Below are 18,478 nucleotides of genomic sequence, written 5' to 3' on the forward strand. Positions count from 1 at the left end.
TTTTGGGTACCTGCATGGTCTTTTGGTGAATGGTGGGAGAGGGCTTCCAGCGTAAGCCTAACTTACTCTTTAAAGTATTGTTGTTAGGGGCACCTGGGTGGCTCAGTCATAAGCGTCTGACTCTTGGTTTCAGCTCAGGTCATGATCTAATGGTTTATGAGTTTGAGCCCTGAGTCGGGCTCTATGCTGGCAGTGCGGAGCCTGTTTGGGAGTCTCTCTCTCCTCTCTCTGCCCATACCCCACTCGTTTTCTCTCTCTCTCTCTCTTTCTCAAAATAAATAATAAAATAAACTTTAAAAATGTTTAAATTATTTTTGTTAGGTGTATGGTAATCTCCACGTCACAGATCAGAAAAGTCAAGGCCTTGCCCATCCTACTTGGCTACGAAATGGCAACACCTGGACTCGAACCCAGGTCTCCTCTTCCCACAAAGATGTGAACATACTCAGCAGTTCCTGCCCCATCAACCCAGACCTCACCCAAAGGTGTAGGCCCATCCCTCTCACTCAGGCTTTGCCCTGGGTCTCCGGCTTTTTGAAAACTCTGCAAGAAAATTATCCCTGATGAGAAAAACCTCTCTGGGCCAGGTTTCCACAGCAGGCACAAGCATCTGGGGGCAGTAGAAACCCCACCCAGACACAGCTGGAGAAGGAAGCGCTTCCCTAGCGCAGCCTACAGGCAGCTCAAGATTATCACTCCCAGGGGTTGAGAAGGGAAGAAAGTATGGGACAAAATTCCTGACCCTGCCAACCCAGGGGCTCATGTTTCCTCATGAATAATGAATGACATTGACAAGCAGATGGTTTGACATCCAGGACTCTGCACCATCTGGAGCCACTTTCTCATCTTTAACTACCCAGGGATCACCCAGAGGGGCCTAGAGAGCTGGTGAATGCTTCAGAGGGCCCAGCCAGATAGGCCACCCTCAAGGGGACAGGAGGAACCAGACCCAAAGCAGTGGACCCAAGGTCTTAGGGCCTGACCTCTGGTGCAGGAGTGCTGGGCAGGGCAGCCTGGGAGAATGAAGAATCAGAAAGTGGGATTAGAATGCCTATGGATTCTTTGTGTCACTTTCTCTGGGCCTTGGTTTCCTCATCTGTGTGTAAAACGAAGGGGTTGGATTAGGTGATCTCTACAAGTCCTTGTAACTGGAGAGCAGAGCCTAAGAACACATTCTGCATTGGCAGAATGGGGGCTCTGGCTGCTTCTCTGACAGTCTAGTTCAAGAGGGATAAGACAGAGGGGCACCGGGGTGGTTCAGTCGGTGAAGTGTCTGACTTCGGTTCAGGTCATGATCCCATGGTTCGTGAGTCCAAGCCCCACATCAGATTCTGTGCTGTCAGTGTAGAGCCTGCTTGGGATTCTCTCTCTCTCTCTCTCTCTCTCTCTCTCTCTCTCTCTCTCTCTCCTTCTTTCTCTGTCCCTCCCCCACTCGTCCTCTCTCCCCCACCCCCAAAATAAATAAATAAACTTAAAAAAAAAAGAGGGGTATGGGGCACCTGGGCAGCTCAGTCAGCTAAGCGTCTGACTTTGGCTCAGGTCATGATCTCACAGTTCGTGAGTTCGAGCCCCACGTCGGGCTCTGTGCTGACAGCTCAGAGCCTGGAGCCTGCTTTGGGTTCTGTGTCTCCCTCTCTCTCTGCTCCTCCCCCACTCATGCTCTGTCTCTGTCTCTCAAAAAAAAAAAAAAAAAAGGCTTAAAAAAGGGGGGGGTAGACAGAGAGACAGAGCCAGCCACCTGGCCCCCATGTAAGTCCTACTCATAGCGCCCTCTGAGCCATGAGACCACAGGGACGGGGAAGGGGCAGCAGGCAGGGATGGGGGCAGAGTGTGAGGGGCCAGCAAGCCACAGAGCACAGCATCTCACATATTGGTGGTTCCAAGAGATTGCTAAATGACCTATATCCTTTCTACAAAAGTCACTTCAACAATTCTCTGCCTCTGAGCAGGACTGTCCCTTTCCCAGCCCAGTTCATGGCACCTCAAGGAAGGGGGCCCTTCCTCGCCGGGTCACAGACACCTCACTCTGGAGTTCTCTCCGCTGACCCCCATCTACTGCCACAGCAGCATCTACTACTATGGCTCGGGTGTCCCCTCCAGGGACAAGTCCTACTGTCCCCACTCCTGCCAAAGCTCCATGCCCGCAGATACCTTCAAAGCTTCCCAAGCAAGGAGGCTAGTGTTTTCTTTCCAGTTATGGATGTTTGGCCTCTACCCTGGAGTCACAGTACCCTAAGCGCTCCCCAGACCATCTCTTGAATCCTGACAGGGTTTCAGAGCTCTGCCAGGCTACCCAGGTCCCTCATGTGTCTAACCAGATCATAAGCCTGTTTTGAGAGTCAAACAGGGCCATCCAAAAGCCCAACATAAACCTAGCTACCCACTCTTTCAACAGGAGAGACCAAGGAATCTGTCACAGGGTGATGGACTGGTAGGTTGGAAGGGATGGCAAATAACTGAGGCTCTTACCACCTCTCTCCTTCTCCCACCCACAGCAGACATCACTAATCCATCTCTTTCCCACCAAGGACAGATTTAACCTCAGAATCCCTCTCAACACAGCTCCAGCACCAATTGGTGAAAAGTGGCCCGTGATTTAAAACAGATTTGCCAACCCCATTCCAGCCTGAGTCTTTCATTTTGCAGAGTGGGAAATCAAGGCCCAGGGAAAGAGACACATCCAGGGTCCCATAGGAAGTTGGTGACAAAACTAGAGCTCCAACCCAATTCTCCTAACTCCCAGGTCCCACATCACCTGGCAGGTGCTTCCTCCCCACTTTGAAGAAAACCCAAACTCACCCAACTGATGAATCTGAGCGTGGTGTTCCACATCACAGGGGGCTGTGCCCCTACCAACAGCACACCCCTAGGGCATTTACACGAGGCTTCTGTTAACTTCTGCCCAGACACCAGTTTTCAAGAAAGGAGGTGAAGGCAATCAGGGTAGCTTCTAGGAGGAGGTGATGTGATAAGAGTCTGGAAGGAAAGAGGGGAGTTTAGAGGAAGGTAGTGAAAACATCTATCCTTAAGGGCTTCCAGGAGCTTGCAGAGTTAAGAGACAGACTTCTGAGATGGCTGTGGGATGTTGAGCAAATCATTTAAACTCTCTGATTCTGTTTCCTACTTTGTAGAAAGCATCTCAACTCCTGGGTCCCCGAATCTGCCTGTAGGCACGTTAATGTCAAACTGCTGCTGAAGCCCCACCCATAATTTTACGACTTTTAACACACGAGGGACAAATGGAGGTCCAACGGCTAAGGAGCTCTACATCTTACTCTTTCTTCCTCAGTCCTTCCTCCCACTGAAGGGATGTCCCTCCCCAGATACTGTGAGATACCCCGGGATGGGGGGTGGAGCACTTCTGGCTCCACCCCCAGCCATGTGACCCCGAACAAGTCATTCAGCCTCTCTGAACTTCCGTCTCCTCTTCTGTGCGGGGGGGGGGGGGGGGGGGGGGGGGTCTACTTGCCACCTGGACGCAGCCCCACTTTCCAAGCTGGACTTGGTGTCGGATGGGATAACGAGGAGCAGGAAAACGCTGATTAAAAACACAGGCTTTGGAGGCAGACCTACTTGGTTCAAAACCTAGATCTGTCACTTGCGAGCCGTATGACGCCGGGCAATTTCCTTAACAACCGCCCCCCGCCCCCGGCCTACTGCTCCTCACCACTAGAGTGGGGATAATAATGCCTGCCTTAGGATTATTAGATGAGATGCTACAAAATAAGGATCGGTAACGTGCTAAATGCTCGGTTGGCCAACTACACTGTTACTACTCATAATGGTGCCTTTGTTAACAGGGAAGGACTGTGTGGGTGTCAGTGCTCATTGGGCCGGACTGCGCACCGGGTGCAACCACTTCATGGGAAGGCTCAGAGACCGAGAGGATCACCTCTCACCTGCTTCCCCCCAGAGTGCAGGACAGCGTGGGATGTGGGTCCCTGTGCCTCTCAGTTGAGGTGGGAGCTGGCACGTGAAACTGTGCTTTTCTTTGCCAGCCTCTCAGCTCCTGGGCCCTCACTGGGTGCTGGGTCTGACTTTTGAGGGCCCCGACCCAATCCCGGTCCACCACCAGGGCTTCCCGCTACATCTCCCGTACCAATCTGTGTCCATGTCAGGGGCCAGTGTCTGCATCCACAGAAGGGGAGAAGGGTTCTCTTTTTTTTCTAGCCCTGCTTTACCCCACCCCCAGGAAAAGATGGGCGGGTGACAAGGCTGGCATATGGTGGGGGAGGCAGGCTGGGCTGAGGGAGCACACCCAGCTTGCATGGGGAGCACCATGCCAGGTCTCCTCCTGATTATGTGACCTTTGTCTCCCCCAAGCCAGACTCACATGCACAACACTATACACACACAGGGGGAGACACAGGGCACTGAGTTTCAGATGTGTGGTCACACACCATACCGACCCAGACGGATGATATACACTTAAAAGACATAATCCCCTACGTACACAGACAGGCACATGCACCCCCAAGACAAAGGTGCACAGAAGCAGCCACATTGACAGTCACAGGCGTTTGCAGACTCACATATGTGTACACACCCACGCACACTCAAACACACACACCCCTCCTTGGCCTCTGCCCAGCCCAGGGAGGTGGGAGGAGCCCCATCCCTTTAGTGGGCAGGGAAGTAGGAAGGGTCATACCTGGATCCTGGGTTCTCTTGGCTGAGGCACGCACACCAGCTCTGAGCAGGTGCTTGTGCGAGCTTGAATACGTACACACTCATACCAGCTCCAGCCCTGAGTACCACCCTCCTGGCCCCCATCCCTGCAGGCCGGACAAAAGAGCTCATCGGTGAGGTTTGTGGTGAGGAGATGAGAAGGCTGGCAGGGAGCAGCTGCTGTCACCATGGCTACCAAGCTGACCCACTTCTCCTCCACCCAGCCTGGCCCACCCAGCCCAGGCAAGGGAGGAAAGGCAGCTTTGGGCAGGGGGGCCCTCTCCTGTCACACACAGTAAAGAGTCTCTGAGGGTGTGGTGAGGGATGGGTTGAGCACCAGGCTAGTTCCTGCATAGAAAGGAAATAGCCAGACATTCTTTGAGGGCAGCAAGGTGCTCAGGATATAGCCCCTGCAAAACCTAGCCCCTGGCCTCCCTCAGCTTTGGCGCCTCTGGCTCCAGGGACCTACGTGGGTCATGTGCCTACCCTGGACACATTCTTAGACAGAGTCTTCATGGCAGGGCAGAGGGTGGGGCAGCCGGACCCAAAGCTCTGTCCACAACTCCAAGAGCTCAGGACACTGAAGGGCAAGATAGACCCAGAGCTGGTTGCACCCTGTGTCCTGCTCAGATCAAGGTTCCTGAGGGCAGGGCTTGTCCTCCCCCTTTGAACCAGGGGCTGCTGAAGACACGGCCATGCCTCCATTCCTCAGACAGAGCTACCGTGTGTCTTTCCTCAGCCAGGGGGCTCCTGAGGACATGGCCATGTGTCTTCCCTCAGAACTGGGGAATATAGAGGAAGCACACAGCCTTCAGACAGCTCAGTTTTGTGAGATCACTCACAAGGCAGAATGAATCACTCCTGCAAGACAGCTTGCCATAGCTCCCTAATTCTTTCAGGAGAAGGTAAAAACCCCTCACACCAAGGCCCACAAGCCAAGTGAGCCAGATCGTCCCGTGCTCTTGCTCTGCTTCTGTATTCCAGCTGCACTTGCCTTTTTTCCATTCCTCAAAAGTGCCCTGTGTCTCCTGTCTGCCTGGAATGTTCTTCTCCAGCTGACCCCCACCCTCATGTTCTGATGCCCTCTGTTTCTCTGTGTGCTGCCTTTGCCTGGCTAATCCCTATTCATTGCTCAGTCCCAGTTGGAAGGTCATTTCCTAGGAGAGTCTTCCCAAAATGACTCCCCCTGTCATGCTCTCCCAGACTCTGTACTGTCCCTGCCTGTTATGGGTTGAATTCTCCCCCCGGGAAAGATATGTCGAGGTAGTAACCCCAGTACCTCAGAATCTGACCTTGTTTTGGAATAGGGTCATTGCAGATGTCATTAGTTACACTGAGGTCATGCTGGAGTAGGGTGGGTCTCTAATCCAATATGACTGGTGTCCTCATAAGAATGCAACCACATGAAGGGCGCCTGGGTGGCTCAGTTGGTTAAGCGTCCGACTTCGGCTTAGGTCACAATCTCCCGGTTCATGAGTTCGAGCCCCATGTCAGGCTCTGTGCTGACAGCTCAGAGCCTGGAGCCTTCTTTGGATTCTGTGTCTCCCTTTCTCTCTGCCCCTCCCCTACTCCTGCCCTGTCTCTGGCTCTCAAAAATAAATAAATGTTAGAATGCAACCACATGAAGGCAGAGACACACAGGGAGAATGCCACATGATGATGTGGGCAGAGTTTGGACTGATACAGCAACAAACTGAAGAACACCAAGGATTGCCAGCGGTCACCAGAAGCTAGGAGAGAGCCACGGAACAGCATCTCCCTCAGCGGAACCAATCCTGCCACCTGTCTCCAGGACTGTTAGAGAATAAGTTTCTATTGTTTTAGGCCACCCAGTTTGTTATAGCTGCCCTAGGAAACTCATATACTGCTATTCTTAATTTGTTTAATGCCTGTCTCCCACACTCCACCTAAAACAGAAACCATGTCTTCTTCACCCTGAACCTCCAGTGCCTGGCATAGGCCTGGCTCCGTAAAAATGTGTTGAGGGCGCCTGGGTGGCTCAGTTGGTCGGGCGTCCGACTTTGGCTCAGGTCATGATCTCACGGTTTGTGAGTTTGAGCCCTGCGTCGGGGTCTGTGCTGACAGCTCGGAGCCTGGAGTCTGCTTCGGATTCTGTGTCTCCTTCTCTCTCTGCCCCTCCCCAACTTGTGCTCTGTCTCTCTATGTCTCTCAAAAGATAAATAATGTAAAAAAAAAAAAAAATTTTTTAAATGTGTTGAAGGAATGAATGACAATCTCAAACAAATATTAAATTGACAATATTTATATCTGGATAGTAGAATTGTGAGTTATTTTTATTTTCTTCATGTGACATACCGTGTTTTTTTAAGTTCCCACTTTAGAAACTGTATTGATGCGATCATAAAGAAAAACTAAAATACATATTTTTCTTTTCAAAATATACATTAAAATAACAGTCATTTCCACCAGTATGTGTTTTGTGAAGAGGAAGAAGTTCTGCTATATGCTTGATAACTACTTTTTCATCGATTAATTGATTCCTCCTTGTGTCGCTAGAGTACTTTCTCGAGTCAGATTTACAGAGCTTGAGTTCTGGGGCCTTTTGGGGCATAGATTCCAGGTAGGAGGGGCCAGGCAAAGTATGCATGCTTCACAGCCATCTCAACCATCCACCCCTTCTCATAGCTCGTGGGATCTGGCCAGATGTGCCACCTGTCACCTGATGGGGGCTGTTAGACTTGGCACTTAAGAACACCACCAGCCCTGGCTGAAGGCCATTCCCAAACAAAAGATCCTACCCTCAAACTTAAATATTCACACAAATCACTTGGGGATCTTGTTGAAATGCAGATTTCAATCCCATGGGTCCCAAGTGGAACCTGAGATTTTGCATTTCTAACAAGGTCTCAGGTGATACCCATGTTGCTGGTCTATGGGCGACCCAAGGCACTGAAAGTTAAAAATTAAATACTCTGGTTGTTCTTCAAGAGTGAATGCTTCAGGGGGTGCCTGGGTGGCTCAGTCAGTTAAGCGTCCGACTTCGGCTCAGGTCATGATCTTGTTGTCCATGGGTTCAAGCCCTGCGTTGGGCAGACAGCTCAGAGCCTGAAGCCTGCTTTGGATTCTGTGTCTCCCTCTCTCTCTGCTCCTCCCCCACTCATGCTTTCTCTCTCTCAAAAGTAAACATTAAAAAAAAAAAGAGTGAATGCTTCAGGATGAGGAGACTAGAAAAGGCACATTGGGAAGTGCATTGCAGAATACCTCAAAAGATCGGCAGGATTAGGAGAGATAGAAGTGGCAGGAGAGAAATGGAAACTACCTGGGAAGGACCAGAGAGGAAGTGTTATGTTCACAGGATGGTGAATAGGGCAGTGCAGATAGAACAGGAGGTAAGTACAATTGCGGAAGAGAAGGCTAAAAAGGTAGGCTTGGCACAGCCAGTGAAGGGCTCTGAATGCAGGGCTAAGAAGCTTGACTTTAATCCTGTAAGGAGTGAAATCTGACATGACTTAGATGTAATGTTTTACAGAGCTCAATCTGACACTGAGTGCAGAATCAGAAGAAAGCCTGACAGAAGGAAAAACAGTCAAAAAGCAGATAAGAAGACTGCACTGCTTCAGACAGTGCAGATGGGAAGAGGAAAAGGGTGGTCAGGAGTCATGAGAAGGCTTGGGGCATTGCCTAGAGTTAGTGATGGGACGAAGTTGGGGAGAGGAAAAAACAGAATCCAAAGTGATTTATAGGAAGGGTAGAGACTGGGAGGTGCCATCAGCAAGGCTTGAGGTCCCAGAGGAAAACACTGGCTTAAGGGGAAGATGAGTCCCATCTTAGATGTGATGAGTCTGAGATAATACTGCAACTCCCACGTAGAGGCATTGGGCAGGTAAGCAGATTCACTGGAGCTCAGGAGAGCAATGTAAGTGGGCAGGATTTGGATGTGTACCCTGAGGGGAAAAGTGGCATATGGAAAGGAAAGAGAATGCCCAGAGGGGAGTACAAAGTGAGCAAAGGGCGAGGGATAGGAGGAATATAGAATCCAGTGAAGAAGGGAGTATCAGCAGAGAAGTCAGAGAAAATGCCATGAGTATACAGATGGCCAACCTGGAGGCCCTACCACACCGTCACATCAAAACCAAGGGAAGACTTGCCCAGCCAAGAATGTAGATGGGCAAGGAAAGTCTAGGCCTGAAAAAAAAAGCACAGCTTGAATAGAAAGCAGGATTTGGATTGGTGGAGAAGAGGACGGATTCCCTGGGGAATGTCTGGGCTTCAGCACGATCCCAAGGGGCCTGGGGCTCCCAAGCACTTATTCCAGATCAGCCCTAGCACAGGAAGGACCATCCCCTCACCTGCAAACACACTTAGTGCTCACACCCCCAGAACCTACAGAACCCCTCCCCCACCCCGGAGCAGAGAAGGTGGGATAAGAGGTCTTTGGAGCAAAACCTTATTGTGGGGATGCACATAATTTATCATCCAAATAAGACTTTTGAGAGTAAGCAGAGATGCTACCAACAATCACACCAGGACCACAGGTGTATATTAGGGTTGTCTCAGCCAAACACAGCCCTACTTTTAGCCTAGCCACAGCGGGGGGGAAGGGGGCAGAAGATGGTAGATCCTCCAAAATGCCCGTTTGATCCCTGTTCTCCCTTCCTAGATGGGGTGGCGGAACTGAGACACAGGGGATAGGAGCAGGCAAGCTCATCCTCCGAGGCAGGGGCCCCAGCCAGAGCATGTTGGTGGATGGGGAAGATTTCTCTCCCCCCTCCCGGCAGCACCATGGACAGCGGCCGGTCCGCTCGCTCCCCTCCCCCTGGCCCCTGTTTCTCCAGGGCCGCTGCGAGGCCGATCAATATTTCATGGGGGAAGGGGCTCTGGTTACCAGCCCCGCGCCTAGCCGGAAGGCGCCACCCGCTCTCGCCGAGCTCTGGGGACCCTCCCCGGGAACCCAGCACACCCACGGCACGGCACGGCTGGGGCAGGCGCCACCTTCAGGCACGCTCAGCATTCCCGGGCCCACTGCTCTGCGCCCCCGCCCCTGCCCGGGCACAAAGACCCGCGCGCACGCCACACGGCTTCCCGCGGCCACTCAGACACACCACGTATTCGGATGCGCGCTGTACAAAGCCAGCGGCCACACAGAATAACAGGCACACACCGCACCCAGCAGCCAGCCACCTAGACACACAGCACACACACAATATGCCTCACAGACACGCACCACGTGGAGATGAGTTCACTACAGACCCACACGCACATCAGACGCCCTGCCACACATACGCAAACTCACATGCTGCACAAAAACTCCCTCACAGAGAACCTCAGATTTATCCCACGCAATACATTTACCACAGATGCACATATCACACGCTGTGTGCGCACACACGTACGACATGCGCTCAGAGTCCTTCAGATATATCGTTCAGAAGTACATCACCACGGAGAGCTACATGGATCTCACACACACACACACAGAGTCACACGCGCGTGCACACACACAGTATGCTGGAGAGCGACACTCGTCTCACACACACACACACACACACACAGTCACACAGAGTCACACTCACGCGCACACACACAGTATGCTGGAGAGCGACACTCCACACACACACACACACACACACAGTCACACAGGCACACACACATGCACACACCATGCCAGAGAGCTACGTTCATCACACACACGCACACACACACACAGTATGCTGGAGAGCTACATTCATCACACACACACTGTCACATGTGCACGCACACGCGTGCACACACACACAGTATGCTGGAGAGCTACATTCATCACACACACACACACACACACACACACACACACACACTTACTCTCTGTCACACACGTGCACACACACACAATATGCTTTCACAGAGACCCTCAGACATTCACCGTGGATACAGGAGCACATGTCTCACACTACCCAGGCCCCCCACCCTCCTGGAGCCCAGGCCTGCCCTCCTGCTGTGGACATGGGACTGGGGACTGGGGAAGAGTCAGGCGGGACCTCCACCCCTCCTGCCTGGCCCCAGTGTTGACTCCTGTGGATAAATTCTGTGTCCTCTGAGGACTCCCAGGGTTGCTGCCCAATCCCCGGGGGCAAGTAGGCACCGGCACAAAGGGATGGGAAGGGGGTAACTGGGGAAAGGGAACCTTTGAGACCCCGAAGCCTCCTGGCTTTGTGGCCCCGGGGCCCCAAGCTCTGGGGCACCAGGCTCCAGGGATGGCCTTGCCCTCACTGGCAGCTCCCACGGCCTCTGTGCTCCCTGGGACTCCTGCCCTCTGGGAGGCCCCGAGGTTTGTGCTGTGCCTGGGGACCAGGAGAACTGTGGAGTCTACAGCTCCTGCTCTCCCCAGGAGTGCCCACATGCCGCCTCAGAGATGAGGGGGCATCCTACCGCCGTCTAGACACCCCAACTCCAAGAGCCTCCCTCTCTCGTGGACTGAGGGAAGAGTGGCACAAATTCTGTCTGCAGAATAATCATGGCAGGATTTTCTGAAAGAATCTCAAGACGGGGCATGTGGTGAGGAGAGGGAAGCAGGCTGGCGGAGCAGGGAGAGACCCCTACGTTTTCCAGGCAGGTGGAAGGCACCTTCAATATTACCCAGGTGAACAGTCCATGTCTCTGACATCCCCACAACACTTCCCAATTTTGCATTATCCGCATAACACTGTGTGCCCTCTCAATGATTTCTGCCATACTCTTGTACTGCTCCTTATTTATTGTGCTGACATTGACACTTTTAACTTACATGCATTTATTATAAGTAGAAATTTTGTGTTACTACTATAAATGCAACTATTATTGCTTTTAATAAGTAGAAAATGAAAGTACAATACCTACAGTAAAAGCAAAGCTGTATTACTAAATTTTAGTTACCTGGAGTTGCCAGTCAAGACCTCTTTGTTAAAAAGGGAAGGGCAGCAGTGTTGGCAAGTTGTTAAAGACATACTGGCACTTTCTCCCTGGGACAAATTTGGACTTGATGGAGTGGAAAGGGAACCAACTTTCTCACTATGGGAGCCAATGCTCTGTCATGACAGGTCTGCGAGCCACTGCAAGTCACCTCAGGTCTCACTGAAGGTGCTACTACCCACAGTGGGAAGCTCTAGGCTTGGGCACAGTGGCTAGCCGGAGCCCTGTTACCACAGTCCAATCTGGTAATAATAATCCTTAGAAATTGCTCAGTTCTTTCCCATTTACCAATTATCCTTAGAGCCACTATCTAGTATGAGCTGCGTACCGGGAATTATCATCCCATTTCCGAATGAGAAAATAGAGGCTCTAAAAGATTAAGAGATTTGTCCAGAATCACATAGCTGTACAGGGTTAAGTCCACGAGTGGGAGACCCTCAACTCTACCTGTCTCCATTTGTCTCATCTCTGGGATCCCTTGTTCTGGGCTGGCCCCTTGCTGGGCAGTGGGCAGGAGAGGGAGAATGGTAATGTTGTATTTGCCTGCGAGGCCCTCACAATCCTGAAAGGCCAACAGGCAAGTGAGTAAGTAGTGGAGGGTAAGAACTTTTACTCTGGAGTCACACTGTGTGTCCCTAGCCATAAAAGTCACCTCTCTGAACCTGTTTCCTTGTCTGTAAAGTGGGGATAATAATAGTACCTATTTAATAGGGCGTGAGGATTCAATGAAATAATGCATGTGCATAGTGTTTGGCACAAAGTAAGGGCTCAAAAATGTTTATTACGAGGGAAGTACAAAGAATAGCATTAATTCAGATAAAAAATGGCTGACGGTGGGGAGCGGGGAGGTAGGCATGGCATGGTTCTTCATAGAGGAGAGGAAATGAGTTCCATCTTAGAGAATGAATATGATTTTGGTAGGAGAACTATCCTGTCTGCTCCCACCCTCCTCTTCCTCCAAAGACAAGTGAGAAAATTTTGGGTCTCATCTATCTATCTCTCTGCTCTGGCCTTTGAATGACAACTGACAGGCTCTTCAAAGCCTGCCCTAGCATTGCTGCCCCAGGAAAAGACACCCCTTTAAGTCACATGCCTGGGTTGTTTTCTCCAGGTGCTATCCAGATGGAAGGGTGGGGGCCAGGCACAGCCTGGTGCTCTAAGGATTCTAGCAGATGTCTTTTAAAAAGTACTTGCCCAGATAACAAAGACTCTCCCCACCACCACCTTTCCATAAGGGGGTCAGGAGCAACGTCTGCAAATCTGACTTTGAGATCCTTCCCAGCAGGCTGCAGTTGATTGGACCAGGGTGGGCACCTGACCAACGCTGAGCCAATCAGATCCTCTCATACAAGTTTGGATTTGGATCTGGCGAACCCTGGGTTCCCTCTCTGAATGTGGCGGGAACGCAGGACACAGTACAGGAACTATAGGTAGTTCAGGGTCTGGTAAAGCAGGAAAAACCAGTCCGTGGAGAAAGCAAGCTAAAGGCGGCCAGCAAGGTGCAGAGAATGGCTGCTTCCATTTCTCCTGGCCTACAGTTTCTGCCTCCCAGAGGCTAACGATCTTTCTGCCCCTCAGTTCTCAGGAATCTCTTGTGTCCTGGTAATAAACCCTTCTTTATTACCGAAGCTGACCTGAGTCGGTTTCTATATACAAGCGGAGACCCAATTAAGACGGGGGAGAAGCTGGGAGCTAAGAGGCACAAAGATGGACAATCCTGGAGGGAAAAAAAAAAAAAAAATCACTGTGCCTGCCCTGGATGAGCTCAGCTGACCGGGAGATGAGGAAGAGTCGACGTCTGTCGAGACGCAGACTCTGAGAAGATGTGGCCGAGGGAGGGTGGGTTAGCTCTGTCCAGGAAGCGCCAGGAGGGTCCTCAGAGGCTTCCCAGCAAAGGTGGCAGCTAAACCAGTTTTGAAGAGTGAAGGACGTTCTCCAGGGAGAGAAAGCTGGGGTGGGGAGGCATTACAGGCGGCGGGAACAGCAAGTGCAGAGGCACAGAGGCACAAAACAGCCTGACGTGTTACAGGAACTGCCAGCAGTTCAAAGTGTGGTGGGGGAGCAGGGAAGACGAAGCTGGAGAGGCCGGTCGGGTGCAGATCACAAAGGGCTTTGAATTCTATGCTAAGAAGATGAGGCCTTTCCTGTCAGCAATAGGGAGCTATTGAAGTATTTTAAGTAGCAGGGGGTGACAGGGTCAGTTCTGTGCTTTAGAAAGATCGCTCTGGGGCCCCCGCGAAGAAAGGACTGGAGAAGGCAGGCCTGAAGGCAGGGAGGCCAGTTAGGGTACTGCAGCAATGATTCATCTAGCCCTTTCATCCACTGAGCAGCTCACTGTGTACCTACTGGGTGCTGGGGCTGGGCAAAACAGGACCCCTGACCCCACGGAGTTCACAGGCCAGCAAGACAGAGAAACAAGGGAGAAGCAACTCCAGTGTCCTGAGTGTCCTGAAGAAGTATGAGGTCCCACGGAGGGGGGCGGTGTTCAGTTTCTGGTTGTTACGCTTCACTGTGGGAATGCCACAAGAGCTGATATGTCTCTGAAGGATAAGTAGGAGTTAACAAGGCACTAGGAGGAGTGCATTCCGGGATGAAGGAACATGTGTGAAAGTCCTGCTGCTGGGAGAGAGGAGAATGGGACCAGATGATCGAAAAAGGTAGGCAAGGACCAGATCACGCAGGGCCCTGCAGACTACATCAGAGTCTGGCTTTTATTCCAAGAAGTCTTAGAAGGGTCTTACACGGGGAAATGATACAGTCAAACATTTATCTTTAGAAGATCACTCTGGCCACAGTGTGAAAAATGAAACAAAGCGGGGCAAGAACAGAAACGTACAGAGCCCAGTCTAGGAGGCTATCGCTGCGGTTCAGGTGGGCACCGATGGTGGTCTGGCATGGGGCGGTGGGCAGGGAGAGAAACACAGGACAGCTAACACGATTGCTGAGGATGGCTGTGGGCTGTGGGGGTGAGGGAGAGGGAGGTGTCCAGGAGAACTTCCAGCTTTCCAGCTTGAGCAAGTGGGTGGATGGTGGCAGCAGAGATGAGCTGGGGATGTTGGAGGCAGAGCAGGTGCTGGCAGGCGGAGCTGGGGACCTGGGTTTGGACTCTAGGCTGATTGTGAGACATCTAAATGTGGTTAGACCTGCAGGGCTTGAGCCCAGAAGAGATCACTCAACTCAAGAGGGTAAGGAGATTACCGGGCAGCGGAGGAGGAGAGGGCAGGGCAGCGAGACGAGAGCAGGGACAGCTGGGAGGAATCCTGGGGGCAGCAGGGCCTGGGGGCAAGAGTGACCAAGAGCTCTGAGCCTGGCAAGTGAGAACCACAAAATCCAAAGGTTAATTCCCTCAGCCCCAGGGGGCATCAGGCTTTGGCTCCCACTCTCCTGGCCAAGCATCGGGCCTCAGCACAGACGCTTTCCGGCAGAGACAGCCCTCTTCTTCCTCCGAGTTACCTTCAGACTTGGCTCAGGGGACCCCTTCTCCTAGAGAAGACTTCCCTGGTCCGGGCATGCACTGTGCTGTCCAACAACCTGGGTTTGAATCCCAGTTCTGCCTCTTGATAGCTGTGTGACTTTGGCCAAATGTAACCTCACTTTCCTCATCTGTATAATGGCAATAATACTACCTACCTCATGGGGCTGTTTGAGGATGAGTACTTAGCAGAGAACCTAACACACAGTAAGCACTAAATAAATGTTACTATTATTAACATCCCGCCCACCTTGGGACAGTTAGTCATGCCCTCCACCTTACACCTCCTCCACTTGGGAACTATTTGTCAGTCTGTGTCTCTCCCGGCCTCTCCCTACCCTTACCCAATTTGTAGGGCTATGTACGATGGAGGGCCCAGTGCTAAAGGAAAATGTGGGACCCCTTGTTCAAAATTAGGAATTTCAAGACGGTGACAGTAAAACTGAGGGTGGGGTCCTTCTAACCCAGGGCTCCGTGCAACCAGACTCGTGAAGCCAGCCCTGTCCCCGCCCCCACCCAGCCCTGGGCCTGGCCTGGAGTAGACGTCAGTGCCATGCTACAAAGTAACGTGCCAAATGACATTGGAATGGGTTCCATAATTTCCATCTGGAATTTCGTTTTATCCTTCCTATAGAAATAACATCAATTCTGTCTTATGGTTGAGGACACGGAGGTTGAGAGATGGGGTGTGCCTTGCCAGAAGTCACCTGCCTCGTGCAATGCAGAGCTAGGATGTGAACGTAGACCAGCTTGGTGCCGAAGCCCTGCCTCTTACCCTCTGGCTTCCTGGGGAGGTAGGGAGAACCTGGCCCCAAGGGGTGAACGTTGTCAACAAGGCCCAGGGGGAGGGAGCTGAAGGGACTGGGACTGGCCCCCTCCTGGGGAGAGCCACATAAACAACGAGCTCCCTGGGCACCAGGGCTGCTACACAGGGAAGGGGGTGTGAGAGGGCAAAAGGTCACTCCTGAGAAGGCTCTGCCCGAGAGCCGCAGACCCTAGCCCACGCTCTCTGGACATGAAACCCTGCCTCCTTGCCTTAAAGCCCTTCAGGGGCTGCCACTGGCCTCAGGATAACTCCCAAGCCTTTAGTATCCTGCTGGACCAGGGAGGTCCGCCCTCTGCTACCTGTGCACTCTCTACCCTCTCTCCTCCACTTCTGTCCTCCCCTCCCCCATACCAGGCCCCACCTGCCATCACCCAGGCCTTAGCCCACACTGGTCCCTCTCCTCATCGCTGCTTCTTTGCCTTAACTCCTGGTCACTCTAGGCTCCCTGAATCTCTCCTTTTGACACACGATACAGGGGCAATCACCTGCCCTGGACCATCCTGGGCTAGAAAGCAGGCTCCATGGAGGCAGGGCTGCTTGGCTCACAACGCTTGGTACATCAGGTGTCTGAAGGCATCCCCCTGCAACAGAGGCAGGAGGGTCCTGCACTCCTTCTCCCCTTCTCTCCACTCCCCCCTAGTCCTCTTTTTCTTGTCCAGGCATCTCGAGCTCAAGGTGGGAGAAGCTCAAACTTGCAAGGGGAAGAGAATCATCATAGAGTATCCTCCCCACGCCCCACCTGCCAGGCCTGGGCTGGGTGTTGTACATCCAGTTACTGTATCTAATCCCCAAGCACCTTCCAGATGGGGGTGGGCACTATGAATGTAAATTATTCCTATTTTCCAGAGGAGTCTGAGACCACCTGCCTGAAGTGGCAACAGAACCTATAAGTGGAGAATGCAGGATTTGAACCCAGGCCTGTCTGGTGCCCAAATACGTGGCATCCCCTCTGTCCCTATGACTCACTGTTTGGAGCCAGCTCCCTTCCAACCAGGGAGAGTTGTTTCTCACCCATGCCTTCAGTTCACACACACACCCAGGCAGCTCAGCTACCCTGTGAGATCAGCAAAACCCTAGCGCAGAAGGCAGCACCCCCATCAGTGAGAGGCCGGTGTAGAAGTCACCCCTCCCCTGGGTCAACAAAATGCCAGTGTAGTAGAAATACCCCCCAGGTCAGCCAAACACTAATGGGGGAGACACCCCCACTGTCAGCAAAATGCTGGTACAGGAGGTATACCCTGCATCCCAAGTCAGCAATGACTTGCTGTGAGAGAGAAACTTCCTCACTCCTCTCTGCCCAGGGCCCATGACATGCTCTGGGGGTGCACAGAGTCCTCCAAGGTGGTGCTTTTGGGGTGGGGTAGGGGGAAGCAATGGGGCTGGGGCGGCAGCTGCTGGGGGCAGGAGGCTGCAGCTGGGGAGCGGGGCAGACTCGGGTGAGAGTTCTCACATGGCACTAATGAAATCAACCACCAGCCTGCCCCCCCTTCCCCAGGGACCCTCCAGCCTCCAGCTGATGCAATGCCCAGGCCAGATAATTGTTTTCTTCCCTCCTTAAAGGGCCAGCTGCTGTTGCAGCTGCAGACATCACGCAGACCCCTGAAAGACCCCACAGAGCGTAGCACCTGGTTAGGGATAGGGGGAGCCCAGAAAGTAGAGGCTTGGCCCAGGCTCTGCAGAGGAAAATCCAATTAATGCCCGAGACCAGAAACGTCTGTGAGCAAGGAGGGAGAGATGAGAGTTAAGACAGAGACAGCGCCTGGCCCACAACCACATGCCCTGAGGGAAGGGAACCTGGTCCCGGGCTGGGTCCCCAATACCTGGCTTCTTTCTGCCTGCCTGTCCCGTCAAGTCCTTGGCACAGGGGTTGCTAGTGAGTTCAGTAGTTCTCTCCCAAGCTTCCCTGAGTGCCAGGTACTATGTGAAGCAGTTCAAATCCACCATTTCATTCACTCCTCCCAGCAGAACTGGAAGGTGGGACTGTTTTACTGAAGGAGGCTCCGAGAGGGGAAGGGATTTCCTCAATAGCAGCCAGAAAGTGGCAGAGGTGGGTCTGAAGTCAAGTTTGCCTGACTCTGGACTTCATACCTTGCAGAAGGTCGAGTACGTGTGGAACCCCAGGGCTGGAGGTCCCTATGCCAGGCAGCCCAGCACTGAGGTCAGGAAGGAGGGTCTATGGGCCCTAAACAGGTTCAGAAGGGCACAGTGCTTGGTTTAAGCACAGATTTCACAGACCCCTTCCCCAGTCACCTCCCCCAACCCCCAACCAGAGAATGCCCCATTAGGCTGCCCACATGCCCCCAGGGACAGTTGGCAGCTGCCTGATTACAGACTAATTGGTGGCTGGCAGCAATTCTTGGGGGGTGGGAGGGGTGGTGGTGGTGGTGGCTAGTTAACCCTCTGGTGACCAGGCCTAGCCCAGAAAGGCCCTCTCCCCACCACTTCAGGCCTCAAACCCAAGGACCCTAGACTTAAGAAGGCATCATAGGCAGAGGACCGGACCAAAGGGGCATCAGGCTTCCTCTCCACACCCAGACAACATCCATGGGGCTAGAGGTAGACTCTGACATTCACCTAGGCTCCCCAGCCCCAAAGCGGCAGTGCCAGCCAGCACCCCTTGTTCC

General features: G+C 52.6%; 1 protein-coding gene across 2 annotated transcripts in view; it reads right to left on the reverse strand.

The window, feature by feature from the left end:
* Positions 1-18,478, reverse strand: part of RIMS3 (regulating synaptic membrane exocytosis 3) — a 40,566-nt gene that overhangs the window by 21,198 nt on the left and 890 nt on the right. Inside the window, exons 1-2 of one of the 2 annotated variants that reach the window (XM_042951927.1) lie at positions 3,473-3,634; positions 2,800-2,976 (exon numbers count right to left, since the gene is read on the reverse strand). The gene's annotated coding sequence lies outside the window, so the exon portion shown is untranslated. Of the gene's footprint in view, positions 1-2,799; positions 2,977-3,472; positions 3,635-18,478 lie in introns of those variants that run through there. The other variant, XM_042951926.1, reaches the window with a different exon arrangement.

The sequence above is a fragment of the Panthera leo genome, chromosome C1 (genome assembly GCF_018350215.1).
Source record: "Panthera leo isolate Ple1 chromosome C1, P.leo_Ple1_pat1.1, whole genome shotgun sequence".
NCBI lineage: Eukaryota > Metazoa > Chordata > Mammalia > Carnivora > Felidae > Panthera > Panthera leo.